This window comes from Amphiprion ocellaris, chromosome 9 (genome assembly GCF_022539595.1).
Source record: "Amphiprion ocellaris isolate individual 3 ecotype Okinawa chromosome 9, ASM2253959v1, whole genome shotgun sequence".
NCBI lineage: Eukaryota > Metazoa > Chordata > Actinopteri > Pomacentridae > Amphiprion > Amphiprion ocellaris.
This window is the reverse complement of record NC_072774.1, coordinates 9,704,923-9,729,977: the sequence shown is the minus strand read 5'-3', so window position 1 is coordinate 9,729,977 and position 25,055 is coordinate 9,704,923. Positions and strand designations below refer to the sequence as shown.

The 25,055-nt window shown below is 38.2% G+C and overlaps 1 long non-coding RNA gene across 1 annotated transcript in view; it reads left to right on the top strand.

Moving 5' to 3' along the window:
- Positions 1-25,055, top strand: part of LOC118469996 (uncharacterized) — a 122,632-nt gene that overhangs the window by 55,112 nt on the left and 42,465 nt on the right. The window lies entirely within an intron of this gene.

The window sequence follows — 25,055 nt, the reverse complement described above, 5'->3', positions numbered from 1 at the left end:
CATGCTTTTATTGAAAACAAGGCTAAACAAATCCAAATTGTACTCGGTGAAGCAATTAATTCAACATTTACACAGTTAAATCTCTAGAATTTCATTAGTTTTATGGAATGTGTGCGGAAAATAATATGCTTGTAAGATACACCTGTAAATAAACATGGAGAAATTATTTTCTTGATTAAACAAGAACAAATATATATCCTATTTAGCTTAATTTAAATAGTAGCAGTTAATATTCTTTTCATTTGCCATTTCTTCCCTTTTCTCTCTGCCTCTGGCATAGAAGAGTCTGGTTTGCATGTTCTATGGATGAAAACAACATATTTAATTGGCCACAGAGTCAAAAATAGCCCAACAGGCCAATTACAATTCCACTTGTGAACTGACAAAAAAGCATCTAGAATAACTGTATATAGTCTTCTGTGAGGAAAGTAATGTAAAACTGTGCTAGTTTACTGACTAGAAATGTACAGTAGAGCAACATATTATTTAGGTTACATATAGCAAATCTTTCTGTAAAAATTATGACTTCCAATAGTGTAGTTTTCAACCCAGACAATTGGTTAGAGCTGTAAATCGTTTTAAATCAGAAAATACAAATGAAAATGATGTTTTTCCCAATTCAAATTGAAACAAAACTAGCATAATGCTATTTAAGTCAATGACATTCTAATAGGTTGTCTACATTAAACTCAATTTCATATTTGCATACAGTTACTATATCGTAAGAAATTCATTTTACCATTTTACAAAAAGATGTATAGGATCTACACTGGTTGTAATGATGAAAATTAAAGGTTAATTTACCCCAGAAATTATTTTAAGTTCATTTCTTTTTTTTTTTTTTTTTTACATTTTTGTGGAATTTTGCCAGAATATTGAGCTTTTAGTCAACTTTGGGAGCCCTGAAATCATGACCTACTCAGTTCGAGATGATGTGCATTTGTCCAATCAAACCAAAATGACCACTATTACATTAAAACAGGTTTTTTGTCAGTGCTTTTGGTAAAATCATGATAATGTAATAATTACCCATGCTTAAAGCCTGACATTTCCCTGAACTCCTAGGGCATCTGACCTATAACCACACAAACTAATGTTAGTTAGTAAAAATCTGTTAGTTAAATAATAATAAATATTAATAATACCTTAAAATATGCAAAGGTGATTTACACTATGTGGTTTTGGGAACGGCTAAAAATGACAGCACCCATTGAAAATCTGTAAATGTCAAATAATAGTCTGACTGCAACCCTATTAACACTGTTCAAGCATGTGGAAAAATCCAGAGCTTGACAGGTCAACTGGACCTCGTTGGGTTGCTAAGCTATGTTTGGATAATCGCCGTTCAGAGGAAAGGTTTAGCAAACAGTCGGCCGCCTCAGTGATGCTTCGGCAATGTGGCCGATCCATGTAGAAATCGGTTTTAGAAACGTTCTGGACGTTACAGGCAGCTGGTTGTGTGGAAAGGGCATCAGTAGCATTTACGCTACACTCAGGTCTTGCTTTTGATGTGAATTGTCACTGATAGTAAGAAATAATTACACATATACTTACATAAGTTTGCTATCTACCTCTTGAATCATTTGATTCTGCTGTTTTCTGCACAAGCCAGTTTTCTCTAAAGTGGCAAAAAATGAGAGAAGAGTTCATCCAGGGTTCCTCGTGGATATACAGGAACAGGAATAAACACGTTTCACAGCAGTTTGCCGGTTGCCAGGCCTGCTGGTTGTCGGCTGCACAGATGTCTGAGTGAAGGAAGCGGGAACGAGGCAAGGAGACTGTCAGCCCAACCACCTAACTCCACACACTGACATATGGACTGCCTGTCAATTGCAATTATTAATTTGATATTTCCCAGCTCCAGGAGCATGGCACAACATGCTGCCCAGAGCCAGTATAATCAAATTACCAGAGCAAAAGTAATGGCTGGCCATCCACCACTGCTTCCCCTGACTCAACTTATAATTCTGCCATGCTGGCGCTGAGGGTAGAAAATAGGATATATTTAAATTGATAACTCCTCCACAAGGGTGTGTTTTCTGCCTGCTCGGTGGGACGGATACGCACATTGTTTTGGGGGCAGTAACTTTTACTTCAGGGATAGACTTTGCAGTTGAATAGAATTTACAAAGAATGAGATTCCTAGATGGCTCCACTTAATTCTCTCACCTTCTAATATTCAGGAAAAACTACTCAGCCAACGCATCAATATTACTTTTATTTGTTGCTGTTTCTCCTCATACTTCTCCACAGTACCCTGCAGAATCAAGGGTTCAATAAGCCCAAGAAACTAGATTGTTGCAGCAGTTTTTAAAACAGTTACAGGATTTTTATATATATATATATATATATATATATATATTACAAACTATAAAATATCAATAATTAAAATTAAACTAGATAGAAGAGGGAATGAAAAGAGAGAGAGGGAATGAAAAGAGAGAAGCAGAAAGCACAATAAACAAATATAATGGCACCAAAAAGGCATCTGGGCAGTTAAACCATGAAGCTTTTAAATTTATATCACAAATGTTACACAAACTTGTATTATATCATAGGCACATTTTACAGAAGCACAGAAAAACAAAAGGAGACATTATGTTGTAATTATGATCATTATGAGAAACGGTGGTTGGTGGTCAACAGTCACTGCTACACTTGAGAGGAAAAGACAATGTTTGGGGAAACGTCACGTTGAACGTCTTCAACAGATTCAACCTTTAGCAAGAAACAGAAAGTAGTGTTGCCATGATACAGTGAGTTTACATTTTGGAAAAGGAAGCACGTCAAATTGTCTATTAACATTTCCTTTTTGGTGTGCGCCACTGGATGTACAGGCAGCTATCACCGAATTACTGAATAAATCTTAAAAATCTAATTAATTCTCAGGCAAGTTATGAAGAATTCCTGCTGCATTTCTCCATTGTACATCATCATGTAATTATGAGAAAACCATCTTAAAATCAGAATCAGGAATTAAGGGGTGCATCCAGACCTTGTAATTATGAGAGTTAACTGTTAATAGCTCATTTGACATAATGTTCCAATAAATGTAGCTCAATAAAACGAAGCTCAGTTTGCAGCACTCAGTGTAACTGACTGCATGCATGTACCGGGGCAGGAATGGTAATGCCTGAGAATCCTTGAGGAGTCCAAATACTGCCTACATGTTTCAGACAAGGAAAGTTTGTGTGGAGAAACCCAGGGGAAGCGTGAAGCGTGGAGGTGGGAACATGAAGGTCTGGGGTTGTTTTTCTCACAGTGGTGTTGGTGAACTTGAATTTGTTGACAGGATCATGAACGCTGCTGTTTACAGAGGAATTTTTGGATGCAAACTGATTAATGTGACCAAAATGGATCGGCAGGTTAATGATCCAATGAAAGTGGCCTTTTCGAAGAATATTTTGCCCTGAAGAAAATCAAAATATCATATTAGTCCTCCAGAGCCGTGACCTAAATACCATAGAGCACCGGTCTAACGCAGTCTGACACTAAAATGTGCATTAGCTATGTTGTTCCACGGTGCAAAAATGGGTTAGTTTCGCAATGATAGAAAGTGGATTTCTGCAGATCCAAACCCACTCTTCAGCCAGTGTACACTTGTGGTGTAGACATCGAGGTGGTGACATCTTATAAATATTTAGGTGTCCACCTTGATAATAAGTTAGACTGGTCTAAAAACGTAGACTTCATCTACAAAAAGGGCCAGAGCCGACTTTTTTTTGCTTCAGAAGACTTCGATCATTAGACATCTGCAGTAAGACGCTGCAGATGTTTTATCAGTCTGTGGTAGCAAGTGTTCTGTTCTACGCTGCAGTCTGCTGGGGAGGCAGTATAAAAAACAAGGATGCAAGGCGTCTGAACAAACTGATTAAAAAAGCTGGATCTGTGGTTGGAATCACACTGAACTCATTGGAGGATGAGGTGGAGAGACAGGCACTTAGAAAGATGGAGGCCATTCTGACAAACATGGATCATCCACTTCATATCTGCCTCAGTGAACAACAAAACATCGGTGGACGACTCCTATCCCTGCACTGCAGGACAGAAAGATTCAGGAAATCTTTCTTACCATTAGCAATTAGACTATTTAATTCTAAAGTAAACAGATGAGACCCCAGACAATTGAATTTCCCTCAGGGATTAATAAAGTTATTGTGTTGTATTGTATTGTATTGAAAACTGTAAGATTGTGAGATGTGACATGGTTTTCAGTCATGTTACACTTAGAGTAAAGAGGCTTGAATCACAGAAGACCATTGTTTTGTAGTGATTTTAGTCACTCTTTGCTTTTGCCTCTGCTACACAACTACCCTCTTAAGTTTAAGCACCAAAACTACTTAGTTAGATTTAGAAAAGGATAATGGTTTGGGTTAAAACTCACCCATGCAATGGCTTTTGAATTGCTATTTCCTTTTTAATTTGGGATTTTCGGTCACTTTTTTCGGTCACTGTTTTCTATCATCTTCATTTGCGGTTTACTTTGTTTTCAATCTGTGCATACAGTTGCTGTTCTCTGTCAGGTTTAGTCCTATTTTTCCACTATCACTATTATCAGGTACTTTTTAGTTCCATTTTCAGTCACTGTTTCCGTGTTGCCGTCTTCTGTCACTGTTCTCCATCACTTTCAGTTGCTGTGTGCACTTTTGTTTTCAGTCAGTTTCCTATCATCTTTAGTGTCTATTTGTTTTTTGCTTAAAAAAGTACTGGTTTAGTTTAGGCACCAAAACAGCTTGAAAAGACTGTGAAGATGATCAGGGTTTTGGTTAAAATACACCCGTTTTATATCATCTTCCGTTGCTGTTCATTTACGTTTTCAGTCAGTTTTGCTCCATTTTCAGTCGCTGTTTTTTGTCAGGTCTGGATATTGACTTTTGTCACTATTTACTTTTGTTTTCAGCTGTTGTTGTTTACTTTTGCTTTTAGTGCTTGTTTATTTTCATTCTCAATCAATGTTTAGTTCAGTTGACATTGCAGTCACTGTTCTCTATTGTCTTCAGGCATTGTTTCATTTTGTTTACATAATAATAGTAATAATAATAACAATAATAATAATAACATGCTAAAGTTTAGACACCAAAACTGCTTGGTTAGGTTAATGAAAACATCACGGTTTGGATTAAAATACACCTCTGCAAATGCTATTCAGTTGCTCTTTACTTTTGTTTTCAGTCACTGTTTACTTCTGTTTTCAGTCATTGTTTTAAATCATCTTCTGTTGCTTTCTACTTTTCAGTCAGCTCAGTTCCATTGTCAGTTTCTATTTTCTGTCACTGTTTTCTTTCATCGCTGTAGGTTTTGTTGACCAAAACTACTTGGTTGGTTTTAGGAAAGGATTGTGGTTCTTGTTAAAGTACTTCCATGCAAACAGGAACCACAAAGCTCCAGTTGTTTCCATGTTGCAAGGGTGTTTCTTGTCCCAAGAATAACCCCTAAAAAACATAAGCCTCTTACAATTTTACTGCATTTTTGTGAACATTTTGTTGGGCAATTTTGTGTGTTGTTGACCAATGCAGTTATTGTTTTTTTTCATGAGACTGGGCTGGAAAAAAAAAAGTCACCTAGTCGCCTCTCTAGTGAATAAAACAAAAGCTTTAACGGCTGACACATGGGGAAAACTCTCCTCAGAGCTATTATAGAAACTGGTTGATTGCATCCCCAAACACAATCAAGCAGTTCTGCAAACTAAACGCCACGTTTTTGTAAATGAGCTCTTTATTGACTCCGGGGTAAGAGGTGTGGACAGAAAATGCAACATACAATCCATTAATTATTTAGAGAGTGTGAGCTGTTATCAATTACCATTACAAATGACTTGTCTAATATTTGTAATAATTACAATGGAACAGTGATCATTATATAAATGAGTCAGTGCGGGTTTTCAGAAATCTCTTCACAGGACATCACATAAGCTCTCAAGCATTAGCCTTGTTCTGCAAGATTAATCCAAATCAATATTAATTAATGCTAATCAATGCTGTACAATCTTTTCCAGCCTCTGAGGAGTGGACCTAACTAATGAAATTAATGAAGTGCATGTTTGAGACTTTGGCCATCAGCTTCTGGTGATGTGCCACATCTGCATATAGAGTTTTTTGGTACAGTGCAGCACTAAAGTACACAGCTGAGCTTTGGGGATGACTTTGTTGTCATGATTTATGATTCTATTTACCCTTTGAGAGTACATTCTCCCGACTGGAGGACAAATATTTTCTTGTATGAAGCCATATGCTTTTTGAAGGAATTTAAATAAAGTCCAACAAGGAAGAACAGAAGCCAACAGATTAGCAGGGGACAACACCAGACATGCTATGTAGTTTCTTTGTAAGTCGCTAATAATAATGTCTGCCAAGGACATTACATGCAGACCACCCTCCAGGGAAAACTCCCCCTTAAAAGTCTTGCCGGCCTCGAATTTCATTTTCCTGCTGTAAGGTTTATCAATAATTTGCTCAAGCATGTCCTGCTCCGCAAATGGAGTGATGATTACATGTGCAGACTTCTAATTGCTTTGTAAATGAAAGCAGCATTACCAATACATCAACTTACATCCAGTGAACTGTTTGTTTTCTCAGAGAGCCCAGACAACCCAGATGATCTAAACGCCTAACTACGAGGCTGTGTGGAAGAAATTGCATTTGACAGCAACAGCGATTTGATCATAACAGTTCAATATCAATTCGGGTGTTTTCTTGTCAGTAAAGTTTCTGTCAAAAGGGAAAGACCAATGCTAGCACTTGTTTATTTCATTGGTGGTGATGTCAGTATTATTATCTTTGGTATGGTTTTTTGAGTGTTAATACCACGCCAGTAAAGTGTGAGACAGATAGGTAGACGTGTGTTTAATTGCAAAGAGAATAAAACAACTGAAACAAATGGGACGTTGGAAATCATAGAAGATGCAGGTCCCACGTGGAGTTTTAGTCACTAGGTACATTTTTATGCTTGTAAAGATGCATGCAATGTGTTTTACTGAGAAATCCTCACATTCAGTTTAAAATTAAGAGTAAAAATTAGTGGTGGGACGCGATTAAAAAAATGCATCAAATGAATTATAGGCTTTGTGATTAATTGTATTTTTGTCAAATAGCAATATTTGACACAATAAGCAAAGTTTTTCAATTCAAATCAAATTTGGCTGACAACTGAATCGATGAATAGACATGTACATGAACTGAAACAACAAGGATCTTAATGTTTCCTTTACATCTATCTGTGCAATTTTCATCTGTCTACTATATTCACAGATTATTGCAAAGTCAAAGTGCAATTATAGCTATTAAATTCAACATTTTAAGACTTTTTGTAAACTCAAGCACTTTCAGTGTCTTGAAAACTGGCCTATTATGAACTGACTACACTGTTTGCTGGTAGTAGGACTGTCGTAGCTAACGTTAGCTCTGGTGCTAACAGCAACATGTTTTCCATTGAGGTGATACCGTCGGCTTCAAGCACCGCAGTGATAAGAAAACTTTCCGCCCAACAAGCACAATGCATTTTCATCTTCCTTCACTGTTCACCAAACTTTCTTGTGCTGACTTCACTCAGTGCGTCCTGTGCATCTTCTTCATGGCTGGAAAGCAGACTTTAGGTTCATTACCGTCACCTACTGGGCTGGAATATGCATCAGTGTTACCAGTGTGCCAGAAATTAGGGAACTGAGAAAGGTGGAATTAAATGCATTATTTTTTGAACATATTATTTTTCCTGTAATTGATTAATCTAAATTAACACATTAAAGTCCCAGCTCTAGTAAAAATGTAAAATTTGATGGTTAATTCTTATTACTATGTTTCACATGGTTGAAAAACATGTTCCATGTGACTACGACACATCAATGAGACATGAAACTATTGACACAGGTAGTATGTGAGGAGAGAAATAAATTTTAAAAAATGTAATTACCTCCAGCTTGACTTGGAAAAGCAGTGCACAAATGACAGAAACAAGGGGCATTCATGCTTTCATCTTAACAGATATGGAAACCAAACAGTCACTCAGATTCCTGGCAAATCCAAATCCATGTGACAGATTATTGTATATCAACACCTCCCACTCAAAACAAAAAAATCTGTAAAGACTATATATGTTTGTATACTGGTAAATCCCCTTGCTGCAGGGTTTTTGTAGTTTTCTTGGATCATATTTGTTTCTTCAGTTTATCAGCCGGATTAGTAGCAAGTAACATACACATACAGAAAACAGCAAATAAAGGCATTAAGCTCCAAGGCATGCTCCAATGTACCTGCAATTCATTGTCCCTCTTTATTTCATCCATCTCCATCAGAGCAAACTGTGATTTCCTTCCTCACATTCACCTGTGAAGGGAGTCTGTTTTAATGGATGTGACATTCGTCAGCAGCTGTTGTAATTGATTAAACTGACAAGCTCTAATCGAACACTGTTCCTCACCCATATGGACTTCAGCCTGGGCGTGGTTTCTACCTTCCTCCTCTGACGCTCTGCACCTGCAACCATCTGCTTAGCCATGTCAGGTCCTCTGCGTAAAGCGGTAGAGTTGAATTATTGAGAGAGGGTTGTGCTGTTCACCAGACACAGCTACCTGATAACAGTGCAAGTTTCAGTTGTTTACAACCGACCTCAACAAGGTTCAGAGAGAGGATAAAATAAATGAATAAAATGAATAAAACTCAGACATGTAAGCTGAAGCACTTCTGTTTTGATTATGCTATTGTGTGGACATTGCAGTTTGTGCAGAATTTTTGTAATGTATTTTATTTCTTAGCCTTGGAACAGCTTAAATACATGTTTTCTTCACTTCATATAAAGGATCAGAGCAAACCTGCTTGTTTCAACAGTAGAGACGTCACTATTAAGACTGTGGAGCTGATTGTTTTGTAATTAATTCACGTAAGACCCATGCTGATTTCATTCGACCACTTACACAGTTTGAACAACATGGCTGCTGTTTCACAAGGATGTTTGGTCCCATGGGAGACAGATGGGAACAGGAGAGTTGGAGGACTCCACACTGCGACAGTAAAACACCTTTGGGAAATTTTGTCAGACGAGCGGACAGCCGAAAGCGCTTCAACTCCTGTAATTGTTTGTATCGGCGACCTCAAACAGTGGCTACTGTTCAGGCTTGGAGCTTGAAGTGGTTGCGGTCCTGGCAAGCTTCTGTGGCAAGCATTATCATATTATCTGCTGTCGGGAAAACTGAATTTCAGAGAGATGTTTTTCTTCCCTCGCTGATTTTATGGAATGGATGTCAGCATTCATTTTCATTTGGCTTTGATCGTTGCCGTGGAACAATTTCTCAGCCTGTGCAGTGAAAAAAAAATCACAGAAAAAATACATACCACTTATAGAAGAGTGACATCAACACTTGACAATCTTCCTCCAGAGAGAAAATGGGCACATTACATTATACTATAGGTGACTCTATAGAAAGTACAATGTATACTACACCCCCTGTCTGTCATGTCTTTATGTTAAATGTGAAATATAGTTTTCCTAGTAATTGTAGCTTTTCAGTGTGGCCATGATGGTAGCAGCTGAGCTCAAAATGCATTGTGTGGGACACTTTTCTATAGATAGAGGAAGTTACCAGATAAGTCAGGAGAGGCTCAGATGAGATCAGTGAAGGAGGAACTCAGTGGGAGATGGAATGAAAAAGGGATCCTTATTTTCGCTCAGTATGTACAGTATGCACCTGCAGGAGGCAGATGATTGATTCATCAAGCCTGCAAAATCAATGGAAACTTGCTAGACTTGCCACTCATTGTATCAAAGTAAATAGAGGCAGTAAACCACATCTGAGTCACAAAAACAACACAAAGGCAAGGAAGATAGAATGGCAGAGATGAAACTGAATAAAAAATTTGATTACAAAATAAAAAAAGAAAATAAAGCACTGTTCATACTCGTGCTCGAAGGAAGTCTTAGACAGGAAGCTATTTGCTGCTGATCCTAGCTTAAGCACATTGCATTTGTATATGCTGCACTGATCAATTGCAGGTGCTAAGAAAAAACTCCTTTAAAATGCATCACTCTGCACAAACTGATTAGGTTCCCTCCTCTGAGCGACACGTTGCACAAAGAAATGAGGATGCGTGGAAGCAGTTTTGATTCATTAACGGCACAGAAATGCTAAAGATCCAGATCAAATCGCATTATTTCTTTCTACGACCCTCCATTCTGGTTATTACCACTCTGATTGCCGAAAAGAGACAAGCCTTAAAAATTATTCCAGCTAAAAAGGAATGACGAGGCAAAGTTAATCACCCCTCATTGATTTTACTGACACGATCCAGTGCAACTAAGCCAGCGTTCCATTCAGATAGAAAGGAAAATCAATAAAAACACTGTCATGCATGTGGTTAGGTTTTTTTTTTTTAGTTGCGGTAAATCATCGCTAAAGGGAAAACATAAACTTTAAAGTGAATTTAAATATGTTTGTGTCTATATGGCATATATATTGCTAAACAGTGACTGGACAAGGAGAAGAATTGCATTTTTCCTGTAATATACAAGGAGCCTGAAAGCAAATAGCATTGTCCAGTTATTGCTGTGCTGCAAATTGTTTTCCCTTTGAAAAAGAAAGCACTTTTTTCTTATCCTCCCAGCTTGGTAGACTGTGCAGATCCGCTCCTGGAGTAGAGGCAAAGGGCAGCATGTGAAGATGAATCACTGCTGCTCAGTCTACAGACAGAGCGGGCCGGCGTCGAGGTCAAAGGAACGCCAGCTGCTACACAAAATTGTCAGTTCCAAACCAGCACAACTGTGGGGTACTACCCATTGTTTGTGACAGGCCCTGTTTTGAAAGATCCTGCTCTGCATCAATGTTCACTTGAGACATCGGACGTTACTGTAATAGTTACCATAGAAACAGTGATAAGATTAGAGTAATACTTTGTGGAACTGCTGTTCTAAACTCATGTTTTTGTTTATCTGGTACCATATGTGGAACTAGGACGTCATGTTTGGCGAAGCCAATAGTCTTAATTATACACCAGATCACACTGCAAGAAGGGGTTTATCAGTGTTGGATCCAAAATGCCTTCCAAGAATAGAAGATAAAAACTAAAATAAAATGCAAAAATAAGTATTATCATGTCTTCTACATAGACAGCAGCTCAGAGTCATTTCTCTGTGATTTAATCAAGGTAAACACATTGCATTGCACTGCTCTATGACTCCTAAGATTGGAGTCTGCAGGTTTATCACCGCATCTGTCCTGCTGCCTTCAGATAGCTGCAGGGATTTAATAAAGTGAGGCTTTACTTACCATAAAGCTCTAGGAATCACCCATTTTAATTTAAAGATGAACGCAGGCTGATTTCCACCTTGAAAGTTATTTTTGAAGCTGATTCACACTCATCCATTGGCTGGAGAGAGCTTAATATAAAATAAAATAGCTGGTATACGGTAGATCTTAAACTTTAACAAAAGTTTAGTTGCTCTTGTTGATAAATTACCAAAGTGGCAGCAGAGGGATGTTGCTCCAGAAATAAATGTCATACTGAGACATCTATTCTCAGCACATCATTTACACATTTTCTACAAATACCAACATCCCTCCTGTGGACCATGTGCAGAGCAGCAAAATGCCATAAAGTGAATTTTAGGGAAATTAGAACGCCTGTCATTGCTGCCCTAAGTTACAGTAAACTCCACTAGGCCTGTACAAACATCATAATGTACCTGAAAGTATTTTCAAAAGTAGTTAGTAATAATAATACCTTGCATTCATGTAGCGCCTTTCAAAGAACCCAAGGAAGCTTTTCACATATGGAGAGCACACAGGAACAGAAAATGACAGAGGCGGCAGGAGCTAGAAAAACAGCATTAGCATTAGGATTTTCTTTTTTTTTTTTTTTTTTTAAAGTCATGATAGAAGGTGTCAAGCTCTGTCCCCAAAGGACCTCAGACGGGTGTGAAGGATGGTGAGCAGATCTGAGTTGTGTAGGGATGAAGGAGGTCTGACCGGCGCTGAGGAGCCTGAAGGGCATGAGGGGATTTATTGGTGAGGAGGAGGATTTTGTGTGAGATACGGGTCAACAGTGAAGGTGGATGAGGGTGAAGGTGATGCCATGACTCATATTACCTTAAATAACGAGACAAAGACATTGCTGTGTCACTGGTAAAGTTATGATTGTAGACAATGTTGGGGAAAGCAGTTCATGAGCGAGAGAGAGACTAAATTTGCTGAGCATCTGTCTCTTTAAAGAATAGGAACGACAGCTTTTTAATACCATGAGAGTGAACACAGACACTTTTCTCATTGCCTTGTAGAAAACAGTAAGTTTAAACCTTACAGTACAGTTTTTCTATACCACATAGAAACTTCCTTTCCTTTCCTTTCCTTTCCTTTCCTTAGAAAGAACAGCTTCTTAGGGATGAGACGAAGACATTTCCTTAGAAGGATCTGTAGCGGAGGTTTTAGTCCATTATTATGTAATACTATTCAGCTTTATTGTCATTCTTTTTGCACATCCCAGCTTGTTAAGAAGTCCCTGGAGCAGATGGGGTTCAGGTCCTTGCTCAAAGGTCCAATAGCTGCAGCTTGGCAGTGCTGGGATCCCTGACCTTCTGATCAGAAGCCCAAAGCCTTAACCACTGGGCCACCACTACCCAAGGAGCCACTTCAGACCAAATCTTCATACCTGAAAAGACCATAGATCTCTATTTTTGACTCTGGTTCTGTAACAGATGCATTTCACATTACTATCAGCAGATGTTAACCTGTATCTCTCAGCATGTAAGATCATCAATAAGAGGGTTTACAGATGATTAAAAGATGAATAAATGATAACCTTAGAATTTACAATTAATTCGACTTTCACGGCTGCCAGGGCTTGAAGCCAGTTCTGCACACACTGAGCTCTGTTTTGCTTTGTAGGCCTTTTTGGGTTTTTTCACCACAGAGTCTGAGAGTGAGGATCGAAATCTGAAGATGGTTTTGAGATGGCAGAAAGAGCGCTGATGAAAGGGTGGAGTCCTGAATGACCCCCAGGTTGCAGACTTCAAGGTCGAACAGACGAAGCGGGCATCCACATCGAGAAGCTGTGGTGCTTTTAATTTTTATTGTAGCATACTCAATTTAGATTTGTCTGCATATTTAAATAATCAAGTAGCTCTTCCTGTTGTTTGTGTTTTGTCAGGGTCATTGCTTTCATTTTTCTCAGAGTGAATCTCACAATATGATGCATCTCCTGGTGCTTTCATGACATTGAATAAAAGTCATCATCAGTGAGTGTCAGTCTCAGTTGCAGTGAAGAATTTTACATGGTTCTCTTGCTACAAATGTCTCTGCTCTGCCCTTTCTGTGATTTATACCTCAATATTAAGTTTTTTATTGGATACAAAAAAAAGATCTCCATTGCTTTAAGCCATCGTTTTAATTTGTTTGGTGTAATATTTTCTGCCGCTGTTATTATTTTTGGGGTCTGGTGCAGCAAAAAAAAAAAAAAAAACTAACTAAAGTGGCAAAACTTTTAGATGAAGCCAAAATGGGTGTTTTTTTAGACCCACAGAGACAAGCTGCAGGCTGAACCTGCACAGGATGCTCTGACAGCGTGGAGGTCAAACATTAACGGTTGGGCTGGAATTTTGCTTTTACAAGGGCAAATAAAGAGACTTTTTTATCTGGAAGTGCTGTTACCAAAAAGATAGTATCTAATGGAGAAGTGCAGCTGGTTTTATTGTGTTAAACTCACTGTGAAGTCTCTCTATCTCTTTCTCTCTCGTGCCAAAATAACCTTGTATAAAAATACCAGTCAGTGAGCCAATACACTGGCTGTCTATGTGTACGTATGTGAGATGGGGTTTCTGTGTGAGGAACCAAAGTGCTATTTTATTCAGTTTATTTTCTAATTAGGACAGGAGTTAATGTTCGGGGAGAAGTCATTCCCACCACTCAGCGGGATCAGTTCAACTCCGGGTTTTTAGCTTTCTCTCCACACAGCAGGTGGAAGAGCCTGATCAAAGAAGACAAGACATTTAAACACTTAAAGCCTTACTGTGGCATTTTCAGATATTCCACCGAATTACTTCGAGATGATGGTTAACGGCAGATGATTCTTTGATGTGGAACAAAAAGATGATCCATGTCATAGCCCCATCGACAACAACAGCGTAGCTGAAACGGTCTTTTTAAGATATTGCTACTATGAAAACAAACTATTGTAAGCACATAGGTTATCAAAATCAGTTAGTTGTAGGTTTATTCATTGTCAGAGAAACAAATGTTTATGCATTTTGGGGGTAAAGCTGAGCACTGATTCCAGTAAATGTGATGTGAGTGTGTGTGACATAAGCAGACTCAAAAATAGAAACGTCAGGCCATTAGAAAAATAGTTGTGCGCTTATGCACTATCACCCTTGCACTTCCCTTTGAGAGTAGTGTCATATCGCCAGACCTACACTGTGCTGTGTCAGCCCTGGAGAATTTTCCATCTGCTATGAATGGGGAGAAAAGCTATATTTCTTTAACCTTCTGGACCCCAAAATCTGCCAGCAGGTTTGAAAGTTATGTTATTTTAGAAAATCATCAAAATTACACTATTTCTTTGAGCTAGAAATACAAAGAGTTGCCAAATTTTCAACTTCCCAAAGGTTCTTGAACTACTCATTTGTGAAGTTCCGCTGAAAATCTTAGTGAGATATAAGCTTAAAATCAGGATATTGCATCACAATCACATTGTTCTACATGTCTGTGTAAAATTTTGTCACAAATCAAATCTAATGATTCTATAAAAAACTTTTTGAAAATTCAGGGCCTTTTTAGTTGAACTAGGATGAACTGCAGGCTGTGCTCACACAAAGCAGAGAGAACACAACTTTTAAAAATGTAACTAGTAAAATATCTATAGTATGTAGAGGTACATTTTATTTCTAGAATTCATAACACCGGTTTGCACTTGGAAAAGTGTTGTATATGTTAATTATAGTTGCAGTTTGTAATTTATGTAAAATTAAAAATAACGGCAATTCAGCCATTTCCCCCTTTTCTCTGTAGATTGTGGTATTTTAACCATCTCACACATACATTTTTGAGTTGTTTCTGCTTCCATTCATGGTTGTACTGTTTCTATAGAAGTGCAGGACTTCATATTGCAGTGAAGAATGGGCCCACAGTGAATGGAAATGTGATATGAGCAAAAAAACCAATCATATTTATCCTGGGTGGTGCTAAGCCCAGGGTGCAGCAATGGTGCCCCTGCAAAATATTGGCAGGAGAATTGTTAAAAACTATAAAATGGCTAATTCACTGAAAAGAGCCAAACAGGCCTGTCTGACTACACAATCCAAATCTTCTGCTAAACTTGGCATTTTCAGCAAATGCTAGTCTGGAGCTGTTGATATGAATTTTATAATCAGCTGTGTGAACGCATTTCAAGAATAGCAGACTTGTGAGCCAGACTTCTTGAAGACAGTTGCTGGACAAATTCTGCCTTCCTCCTTATTGCTATAACTTAAAATTTACCACTAACCAGCATAGTGTTTGTTAAGGTCATGACTGTCATAGCAGTTTTTCATATTTTAAGGTTCACTTCATTATTAATCCCTTGCTATTTTATTTCTTCTCTGGTGACATCTGAAAGCAACAGTAAACAACATGGAAAGCAGCCAGATTAATGAGATTTCTTATGGTCTACTAAGTTAAATATGTATACAAGTAAGACAAGAGTAGTTAACCTCACCCACTACACTCCATTGTTCCCATCCTTTTGCATTTTTTAACCTTTCTGGTTAGTGGCACTCACGCTATTCTTCCTTAATTCTCAACAAATGCATGCTGCAGTAATGAGGCAAAGTCAGAGCTCCCGTTTCCTTTCATTTGCTGAGAGATCACAAAGCCAATGCATCACACTGGGGTTTCTAGCACCCTCCCAGCTGACCATGGCTAAATGGTGTTTTTGCTCTGCTGAACACTAATCCTTCTGTCAGATAAGGCCCATTATAGGAGGGGTGTAGCCGGCCCGGTTCAGTTTGAACAGACATTCAGCCCATCTGTAGCAGGCAGCACAGTTCTGCAGGGGACGGCGATTCAATGGCGCTGCAGTGTTTGCACGTTTATAATAACACCGCATGTCATCTCCTGCAGCACAGTGGGTCATTCCTTGCTCGCAATATTCAAAGGCAAGGATTGATTAAACAAATACTGCACATGAAAGCAGCTGCTCTTGCTCCACACCTGTTTGCTATAATATAATAAAGCAGGATTAGAATTATGATTTGATTTAGAACAGTGTGAAATTGCGAATATTTCACAATAAACTGACAGACATCAGAATATAGAGGGAGGTTTTAATGCCATGTTGGGCTGTTCTGACATATCATGGCTCATTGCATGTGCTATTATCCTCTACATTTGTACATAGGATTTTCATTGCAAAAATGAAGTTTGCTTTCATGAAACTCATTTGGAAGTCAGCAGATCTATCATCGACTCTCCCAGACCCAGACAGTCGCATGGAAATGAGGAGCCGAAGAGATGCATTTTATTTGCGCGGGAGCAGACAGGCATTGTTATTTTTCTCTACCGAAAATGAGGGAGTCAGGGCTGGACGCTCATAGCCTGAGGGGATGGAAATTTAACTTAGAAATGGCTCATATATTGAAGCCCACAATCATTGGTGTTCTTTGTAGTGTATTTTAATGACATACATCAGCCATTTCAGCTTCATCGTTGGCAATGGAGCATATGTGATGCCGTTTGTAGATGATATTTTGCTTATAAATGCCTCGCAAAGACTAAATCCTCATAAAGAAAAGCAACAGATTTGTCTTTTTTATCGCATTGTGCTTAATGGAAAAGCCACATGCTCCTCCACCGGTCATGTTGTTTTTCCTCTGACTGTGCTAAAGGAGCTTGTACACTCATCTATTAGTGGCTGTTTACCAATTGTTCCCCTGCAACAGCCACATTACAGGCAGTAACATCGCGCTCACTGATTCACCACCCGAGGCGCTGTGGGAACACAAACATCAGCAGAGAAATTGGTTTCCCTTCTCTCCTCCTGCTGTTGTGTCTCCTCCGCAGCTGCAGAGTTCTTATTAATGTCATCAAGGGTCTATTCTGTTGATCTTTCAAAGAGGTAACATCTTTCATATAAAGCGTGGTTGAATCTTGGGAGTATAATGTCATGGGAATAGGCTGCGTGTTCGTAGCGAGCGCTCAGAAAGATGCTGCTCCCCTCTCAACATCACACACATGCAGCTTCCCTGCCCCTCCTATCACTTGTATGCCAGCACTTCTATTTTGGTATGTTTGTGCTGTGTCTGAAGTGGGTGTCATTATGGAAGGCAAACGCTCACACTAATGAGGGTTTGGGGAGTTGAATGTAAATATATTAACTTGTTTCTTTGCACAAGAAGAGCAATAACACAGGAGTAAAGGAGCTGCTATGTTGTTTACATTTGGTGCCTTCCAGACTGGAGGTCAGTGTGAATTTGCTGTGTCGGCCCTGTGACTGACAGACTGTCCAGGGTGTCAGCCGGGATCAGGTCCAGCCTCTCTGAAGGGCAATTCAGTTCAATTCAGCTCATATCAGTCAGTTTCAGTTCAGTTCAGTTCAATTCAAAACTGTATAAGTCAATTCGGTTCAATTCAGTTCAAGTCTATTCAATACAGTTTGATTCAATTCAGTTCAGCTCACTTCTGTCAGTTTTCACTTCAGTTCAGTTCATTTCAGTTTAATTCAATGCAATTCAAGTTAATTCAGTTGAATTCAGTTCTATTCATTACAGTTTGATTCAGTTTAAATCAAATCAGCTCAGTCAAGTCAGTTTTCAGTTCAGTTCAGTTTAATTAAATTCAGTTCAGTGCAAGTCGGTTCAATTCAACTTTATTCAATTCAGTTAATTTCATTTCAGTTCACTTCAGTTCAATACAAATATATAGGTATATATATATATATATATATATATATATGTTTATATAATTATTATTAGATGTACTCATCTTTACCTCTGATTTCTCCAAAAGAGAAAGAGTAGTTTAGAACAGGTCTTTTTTATGTAACCCAAACCCTCCAAAATAATAATGTATGAAATGTTTGAATGTGTAATCAACTCTTTACACCTTTGCTGTTGTGTTTTTAGTCTTCGACTGAGTAAAAGAAAAAGAGCCTGCTGTCCAAACTTTATATACACAGTGCTGCGTAATCCAGAGCTTGACACGCTGTCTATAGTTTCAGTTGCTATGCTATGATTGGGCAGTCACTGGTTTAGCAATCAGTCAGGTGTGCCCATATCGGCTTCAGTGATAATAGTGTAATTTGTTTTTTCTTGTATGCAGCGCTCACAATCCTTCCCCGTGTATGATCTCAGATCAGAAGACATTTAGTGCCATTTCAGCAACCAGCATATCAACAATGGGAGGCTGGAGGAGCTTGTCAAGTTTAAATGGCAACTGCTCAAGTAGATAAAGATACAATCAAAGGCACTTTTAAATCCAACTTTACCTCGCCCCTGGCGCCTTGACACAAAACACCAGCCCTCGCCTTTGGTAAAGCATAAGATGTCAACTTCAGAATGGCTTAATCTGTTTGATGAATAATGGAAAAACTCAGATGATTTTCCATAAGCTAAATGTCAAAAGGAAGTATGTGTTACTTTGTACCAGACTGCAATAATTCTATGCAACCAGAGTTTTTGAGAGAAAGCTTTGACATTGATTGCTTCAGCATAAATTAGTTCTCAGCACAGACTTCCTTTTAAATAAAAACTTTCAGCCCACACTTTTTCACAGCACCATCTTTATTGATCTAAATGATGTTCCTTTATCTTTTTAAAAGACAATTACTGAAAACAACAGCAATTTACATAATTATCATCAGAATTATTTTAGCGCCCACATTATTGCATGCAGTACTAACCACTTACAAAAATTTGTCGGTCGACAAATTAAGCATAAAATGTGCTTACATGCAATTAAATTCTGAATTGCTTTGTAAAATAGGTTTATTAACATATTTTTAAAGGGTATTTTTAAAATAAAGGTTTAAAACCTGGTTTCTGTCACTTTATACAATGTGTTAGTTTTTAATTATTTATAGGTTTACATGTTTTATTTACACTAAAGAGAAGCCAAATCAAATCAAGTTCATTTATAGAGCACATTTTAAAAGCACCAGAGTTTACCAAATCTCTTGCTACAAGTGAAATAGAAAACAAGAAAAAAGTCATGTAAGATACATTTCTAACATAAACATAGGAAGCTAAGATTTAGATTCAAGACCTTTATTGTCGTTGTACAGTTTCAGACTTTTATTAAGGACCAATAACAGCTAATAAAAGTAAAAATCTTGTCCATCTTGAGATTGCTCTTAAAAATGTCACTAGAGGAGGAACATCTGACGGCTGTTTCAAAGCTTTGGAGCTTGAAGGCGCGATTTCTTTTACCTATCGGCCTCAATTGTGGAACAGTTAACAGCAGCTGTGTTGCATTTTGTGTAACAGCTTATACTTGTTTACTCCTTTGAAAGTTCGGTGTGAACAGAAAGGCCTTTTTGTGACAACAGTTTCAACAGAAAGATTAACTCATGGAAGTGTTAACACTGGTGAAGAACAGTAGGAGGAAACGATAGGAACAGAAGGGTTAGGTGATGATATGGGGCTGCATGAGTGCAGAAGGTGTTGGGGAAGTGACATTTATAGATAACACCATGACTGCCTGTGGATATACCAAAATACTGTCTGACAATATGACTCTAAGTCTGCAGACGAGCGATGTCACCTGATTTGAATCCAACAGAACACCTTTGAAGTATTTTAAAGAGAAAGACACAATAATAAATATTAAAATGTCCCTTTATCTTCATAGAAAAACATTCTAACTTGTTGTAAACTATTTATTTTGAAGTGCTTGTTATTATTAGCTTTTTATTGAAATTGCTATTGCACCAGGAATAACTAAAATGACTTACCTAGTTAAGATAATATTTGGATGTTTTGTTAGTACATCAATATTAAATAATGTATTGTATTAGTGTATCATTTAATCATGACAACAAAACAACAAAAGTTGATATCTTGAGATTAAAAGTTTACTACAGGGTAAGAGATACTGGCTTCTTACACGGAGTAGTTCTGCTAAAGATATTTGCTGTCTGAACTCAGGATGAGTTCCAACTCAGTAAACACTCTGTGTGGTCACCGGCTTCTGTCCCTTTAATACTGCATCAGGTTTTGTATTTTTTGTGATAAAAATGCAGACATACAATAATATTTTCCCCTTCAAAAGAATGGAAAAATACCATATTGTCCTGATACGGTTCCGTGCCTTTCGTAGTTCAATGTAGATGCAGTGTATGACTCACAGATCCGCTGAATGCTTTCTCTCTTAAATGTATTCAAATATTGCATATCAAGTATTAGACAACAATATTGGAAATTGAGTTGGGTATAAAGGATTAGTCGAGCTTCAGAGAAACGGTGCTCCATGATATTTTGGGTAACCTGTTTCACTGAATATAATCTCTTATCTGTGATTGTGAAATTATTCAGTGAAAAGGGATTATGAAGTTTAATCTTAACAGGGATTTTCATGGTGAAATAAATTATTTTCCTTCCTTAGTTCATCAATATAAAATGATTTGCAGAAGGATTTTGCCACAGCTGAATGACACAGGTAGAAGGGTATCTTCGGCATCCCTTCAAAACACAACAGAGGAGCCAGTCAGAGGCATCGCTTCCCTTTCTCTGTTATTACTGTGATTATGTCCCGCTCTGCTGCTTCCATCATCTGTGCACTAAGCTTAATCAGTTAAAGTGAAGATGAATCCATTTGTGTGAATGCTAGACATGACCATTCATTTGGTTTATTATGTTGTAAGACTTAAGCTATCATTAAACTGTTTTTAATGTCTTCCTCAGAACTAAATGAGCAACAACTTCATAACACAACTCCTATTATGTTGCTTAATAACTAATAACTGAAATTATGCATATTTTTCCCCCGGAATGGAATTATGTGTCCATCATTTGGATATGTAATGCTGTTAAGTAATTTAGAGGCAGTAATAGAAGGGGGAAGACTTTCTTTCTCTAGCAGAATATGCACCTAAGAATGATTGATCTGTTTTTAAATCTTCAACAACATACATAAACACACTACTTCTTATTTTAGATAAGTTGGACTTGTCTAAAGCTTATGCCTTGCTCATAAAACTTGACGCATAAATAATTGGTCTGTCCACTTCATATCTGTTCAAAACATTTGACTTCCTGCATTAAATTAGTAAAACAGAACAAAACTTTAGGTTTCATGTCAAAACTATGCAATCAGAGCACAATGCCAGTGGTCAAAATCAATGCCATCCTTTTTTTTTATTCTATCACTGTTATCAAATTCTTTCTCAGCCTTACCAAACAACCCATCCAACAATCAATCCACCATCCTAGTACATCATGAATCATTCATGTTTCGTGAGCTGTTGATGCTGGATTGTAAATCATGTTGGTCAAAGTCTCACCAGAGCTGCGTGGCTGCTATCCATATCTACAGCTGGCACCCACAGGTTAGTTTCCAGCATTGGCGGATTTTGAAACAATCTTCCGTGGGGAACTGTGAGATTTTTCCACAACCATGTACACTCTCCTCCCCAAAGAGCAACACAGTGGTTATTTACGATGCGGAAAGATAACCTTTGTGCAGCTTGGTAGTTCACGAGAGGACTACACTTTAGACTGTCCGTGGTTGTATCTCCTGATCGAGGCTTCCAGTATCAGATAACCAGGCTGCTTAAACTCCCAGCAGAGACAGATTTTTGCTAAAGTCACCTCGTCTGGACTTATCTTGGCAGGACCTGAGAATTTCTGGCCATAATCTAAAGTTAGAATCAGCACAGCTGCATAAGCTCAAAGGCATTTCTAAAGGAGAGTCAAAGAAATGTTCTAAAAAGCCCCAAGAGGAGATTCAGCAGGTGAAAATCCAGCTCCTGAGAGGAAGCTGTTGGATTTGATTCAGCTGTGTAAGACTGCAGAATACACTTGCTGCATATTTCATTGTTCCGAGAAGGCTAAAGATTGAGAGACTGTAGAAAGATAGAAGGTGGGAGAAAGAGTGTAATTTTACTGAGATGAGAAAGGGGCTGGGTTTGTTGACCAAGCTCTTTTTGAAGTAGACGTCCTCCAATCTCTATCCGGATTTTCTCTATAATCCTGTCTTTCAATTTAGTGCCTCAATCCCGTGTTCACTGAGGTAAACAACCTGGCCAGCTACAATTTCCTCTTGGTAGCTTGTTACACCCACCCCTGTCATGCTTCCACACAGATGGATGCATGAACAAGTTGATATGGATGCATTTAAATATGTCCAAACTGTCAGAGTAACAAATAATATGAGTCAAAATTTCAAAATGATCAGTTTTCAACCTAGTATTAGCAATTAGTCTGCAAAGCTCACAAAAACAACACAACCTGTGTAGGCTTTTACTAACACAGACACATGTAACCATGAATAAAGACTCCATTCCATTTCAATGTGCCTTTTAGAAAGGATGCACAACACCATAAAGTATGCTGGCAGGTTGCACAGTGTGTTTCAGAGAGAATCTGCAAACCAATATGTTGCAAAGAGCTTCGAAATTAAAGAACCAGTGTGTAGGATTCTTTGGAGTCTGTCTGCAGAAACAAAATATTGATTTATTATTATACTTTTGTTAGTATACTATCACAAGTAACAGACAATAATTAGCCCCTCACATCCACATAGGGAGAGGACTGCCTTCCATGGAGCCTGCCTCCATTTTCCTACGGTATCCTAGAGTTGATGAAACTAATAAATAATGGCTCTAGAGAACAGCTTTCTCACTTTTATATTGAAGTGGCAGGAACAAGTGATCCTTGAAAGGAAGGAGTGAGTATTCATATAGTTACTATCAGCAAAAAAAATTAAATCCTACGCACTGTTTCTGTAAAGCACCCAAATCAGACATTAAATAGTCCTTACTATGGCTAATCATTCCCATACATGTGGACCACTAGAGACCTTTTCCACAGTAGGCTCTGTAGGCAATTGGTAAATAGAAAGCAACCCCGATAATGTCAGTGACCTCTAGTGGCTGCGTGAATAAATGCATGTAAAACCTCCTGTGAAATTGTCACTCTGGAAAGATGAAAAATGGGGCTTGGTAATATGTGGTGAATGTAGCAACTGTGTCTTGTTAACCAAAATTATAATCCTTTTCTACTCTAACCAAGTAAGTTGGTCAATAAACTTAACCAAGAAAGTGCTGGTGCCTAAATTTGATAAATTACCAGCTGGAAACACAATTAAAAGCCCAAATGAGACTTGAATGAAAAACGAAACTATAGTCGTGGTCCAAGGAAGGACTGAAACTCTTAGACATCCTCCAGCCTCTAAATGTGGACTTTTGCTCCTCTTTTAATGTTAAATATTGCAGCTCTACCACCATTAAATGAGATGGTTATGAAGCTCCATTAAATGGGCTGATAGAGCTCCTGCTAAGCCTACCTGAAGGTGGAGGAGGTCCCTACTGGGCCATTGTATGATAGTAATCAACGATGATAGCGGCCATTTAATGGGCCAATAACAACCAAAACTGGCATTCAAAGCAAGATGTAACTGCTTAATAATTATATTTAAGCACTTCGGTGAGAAAATGAATCCACTTTTAAACCTATGCAGCAAATCTGAAGCTATAACTCCAGCAGCTAGCTAGCTGGCTTAGCTTAGCATAAAGATTGGGCTGCACAATGCAGGTTTTCTGATTGAATGCAATGCTCCTAAAATCAAGAAATGTTAGAAAATATCCAGCTGGGAAAGCAATGTTAAGTATGAACTGTCAAGAAGAGCATATACACATAACTTCAGTGAGACAGAATTGACTGTAATCATACATGCAGTGGATATTTTGCTAGCACTTGTGTGTGCAGAAACCCTTGCTTTTAGTTGACGGATGTGATAGCGATGCAAACACAAGTCAGGTCAACACAGTCACTTTTTTGTGGGTATTGTAAGAGTTATACACTGTGGAAAAATCTCTTTGTGCCATTGAACACTAGATTTTCTGTCAGTATGAATTATACTTAAATGGCTTCCATTGTAATGTACATATACACGCAGCTCATTCTGTACGCCCTCAAGAGGTGGTGGACCTGAGGATGGTGGTATCAGTGCAGCCTGTCTCATTCATCAGCCTTCCCTATATCCCCTCTGATACTCTTGATCACAAGTGTTGCAAAGTCCCATTGACTTGCCGTAATCACCCTCCCAACTGCAGGTTGTTCTCTCTGAATAGACCTCAGATGTTATTCCTGGAACTCAGTGGGAGTTGGTCTGGACTCGGCGAGTACAAGCACAGCAATGGAAGACAGACTGCTTCCGTGACATCTTTGTAATGGAAAATAATAGGGAATTTAAATTACTCACATCTATTCAGCTTGAACTGCGATCACCGTACATTGGACCCCCCCCCCCCGTGCCATTTCCACAAGAGCAAATGAAAGCTTTGCTCGTTTCAGCCTGGCATTCAGACTGAAGTAAATTGCAGGTGATGGTGGTTTTCAGCTCAGTGCTGTGAGCTATACTACAAAGGAGAATTGTATTTAAAGCATTGCGACTTAAACTTACAGTGTGCATCATTCCATTCCTTCATTTTAACCAAGCTGCAAAAGGTAGTGTTCTACTGCTAGTTAGCTTTGTTCTCAATTAGGCTCAATATAGGCTTTAATACATACATACATATACATATATATACACATATATATATGTGTGTGTGTGTGTGTGTGTGTATGTATATGTATATGTATATGCATGTATGTATGTAGAATCATTATTGCGGTCTTTAGGATTCTCAAAATGATTAACATCTACTATCAAAAATAACAACAAAGCACCTTATGAACCACCCTTTCATACTGTCAAGCATCACTCTATTGCAATCCAGACCATGGAGAGTAAATTTCACCTAATATTTTTTGCCTTATCTGTTTTTGGACAGATAAAGCAGGTGTTACGCAGAGGCTGTGCTTCTCTGCAGTGTTGTGCGTTCAACTCAAAAACGTGAACATCAGAAGAAGAGGTATCATCAGTTATTATTTCTTCTCGCAGAGCAGCA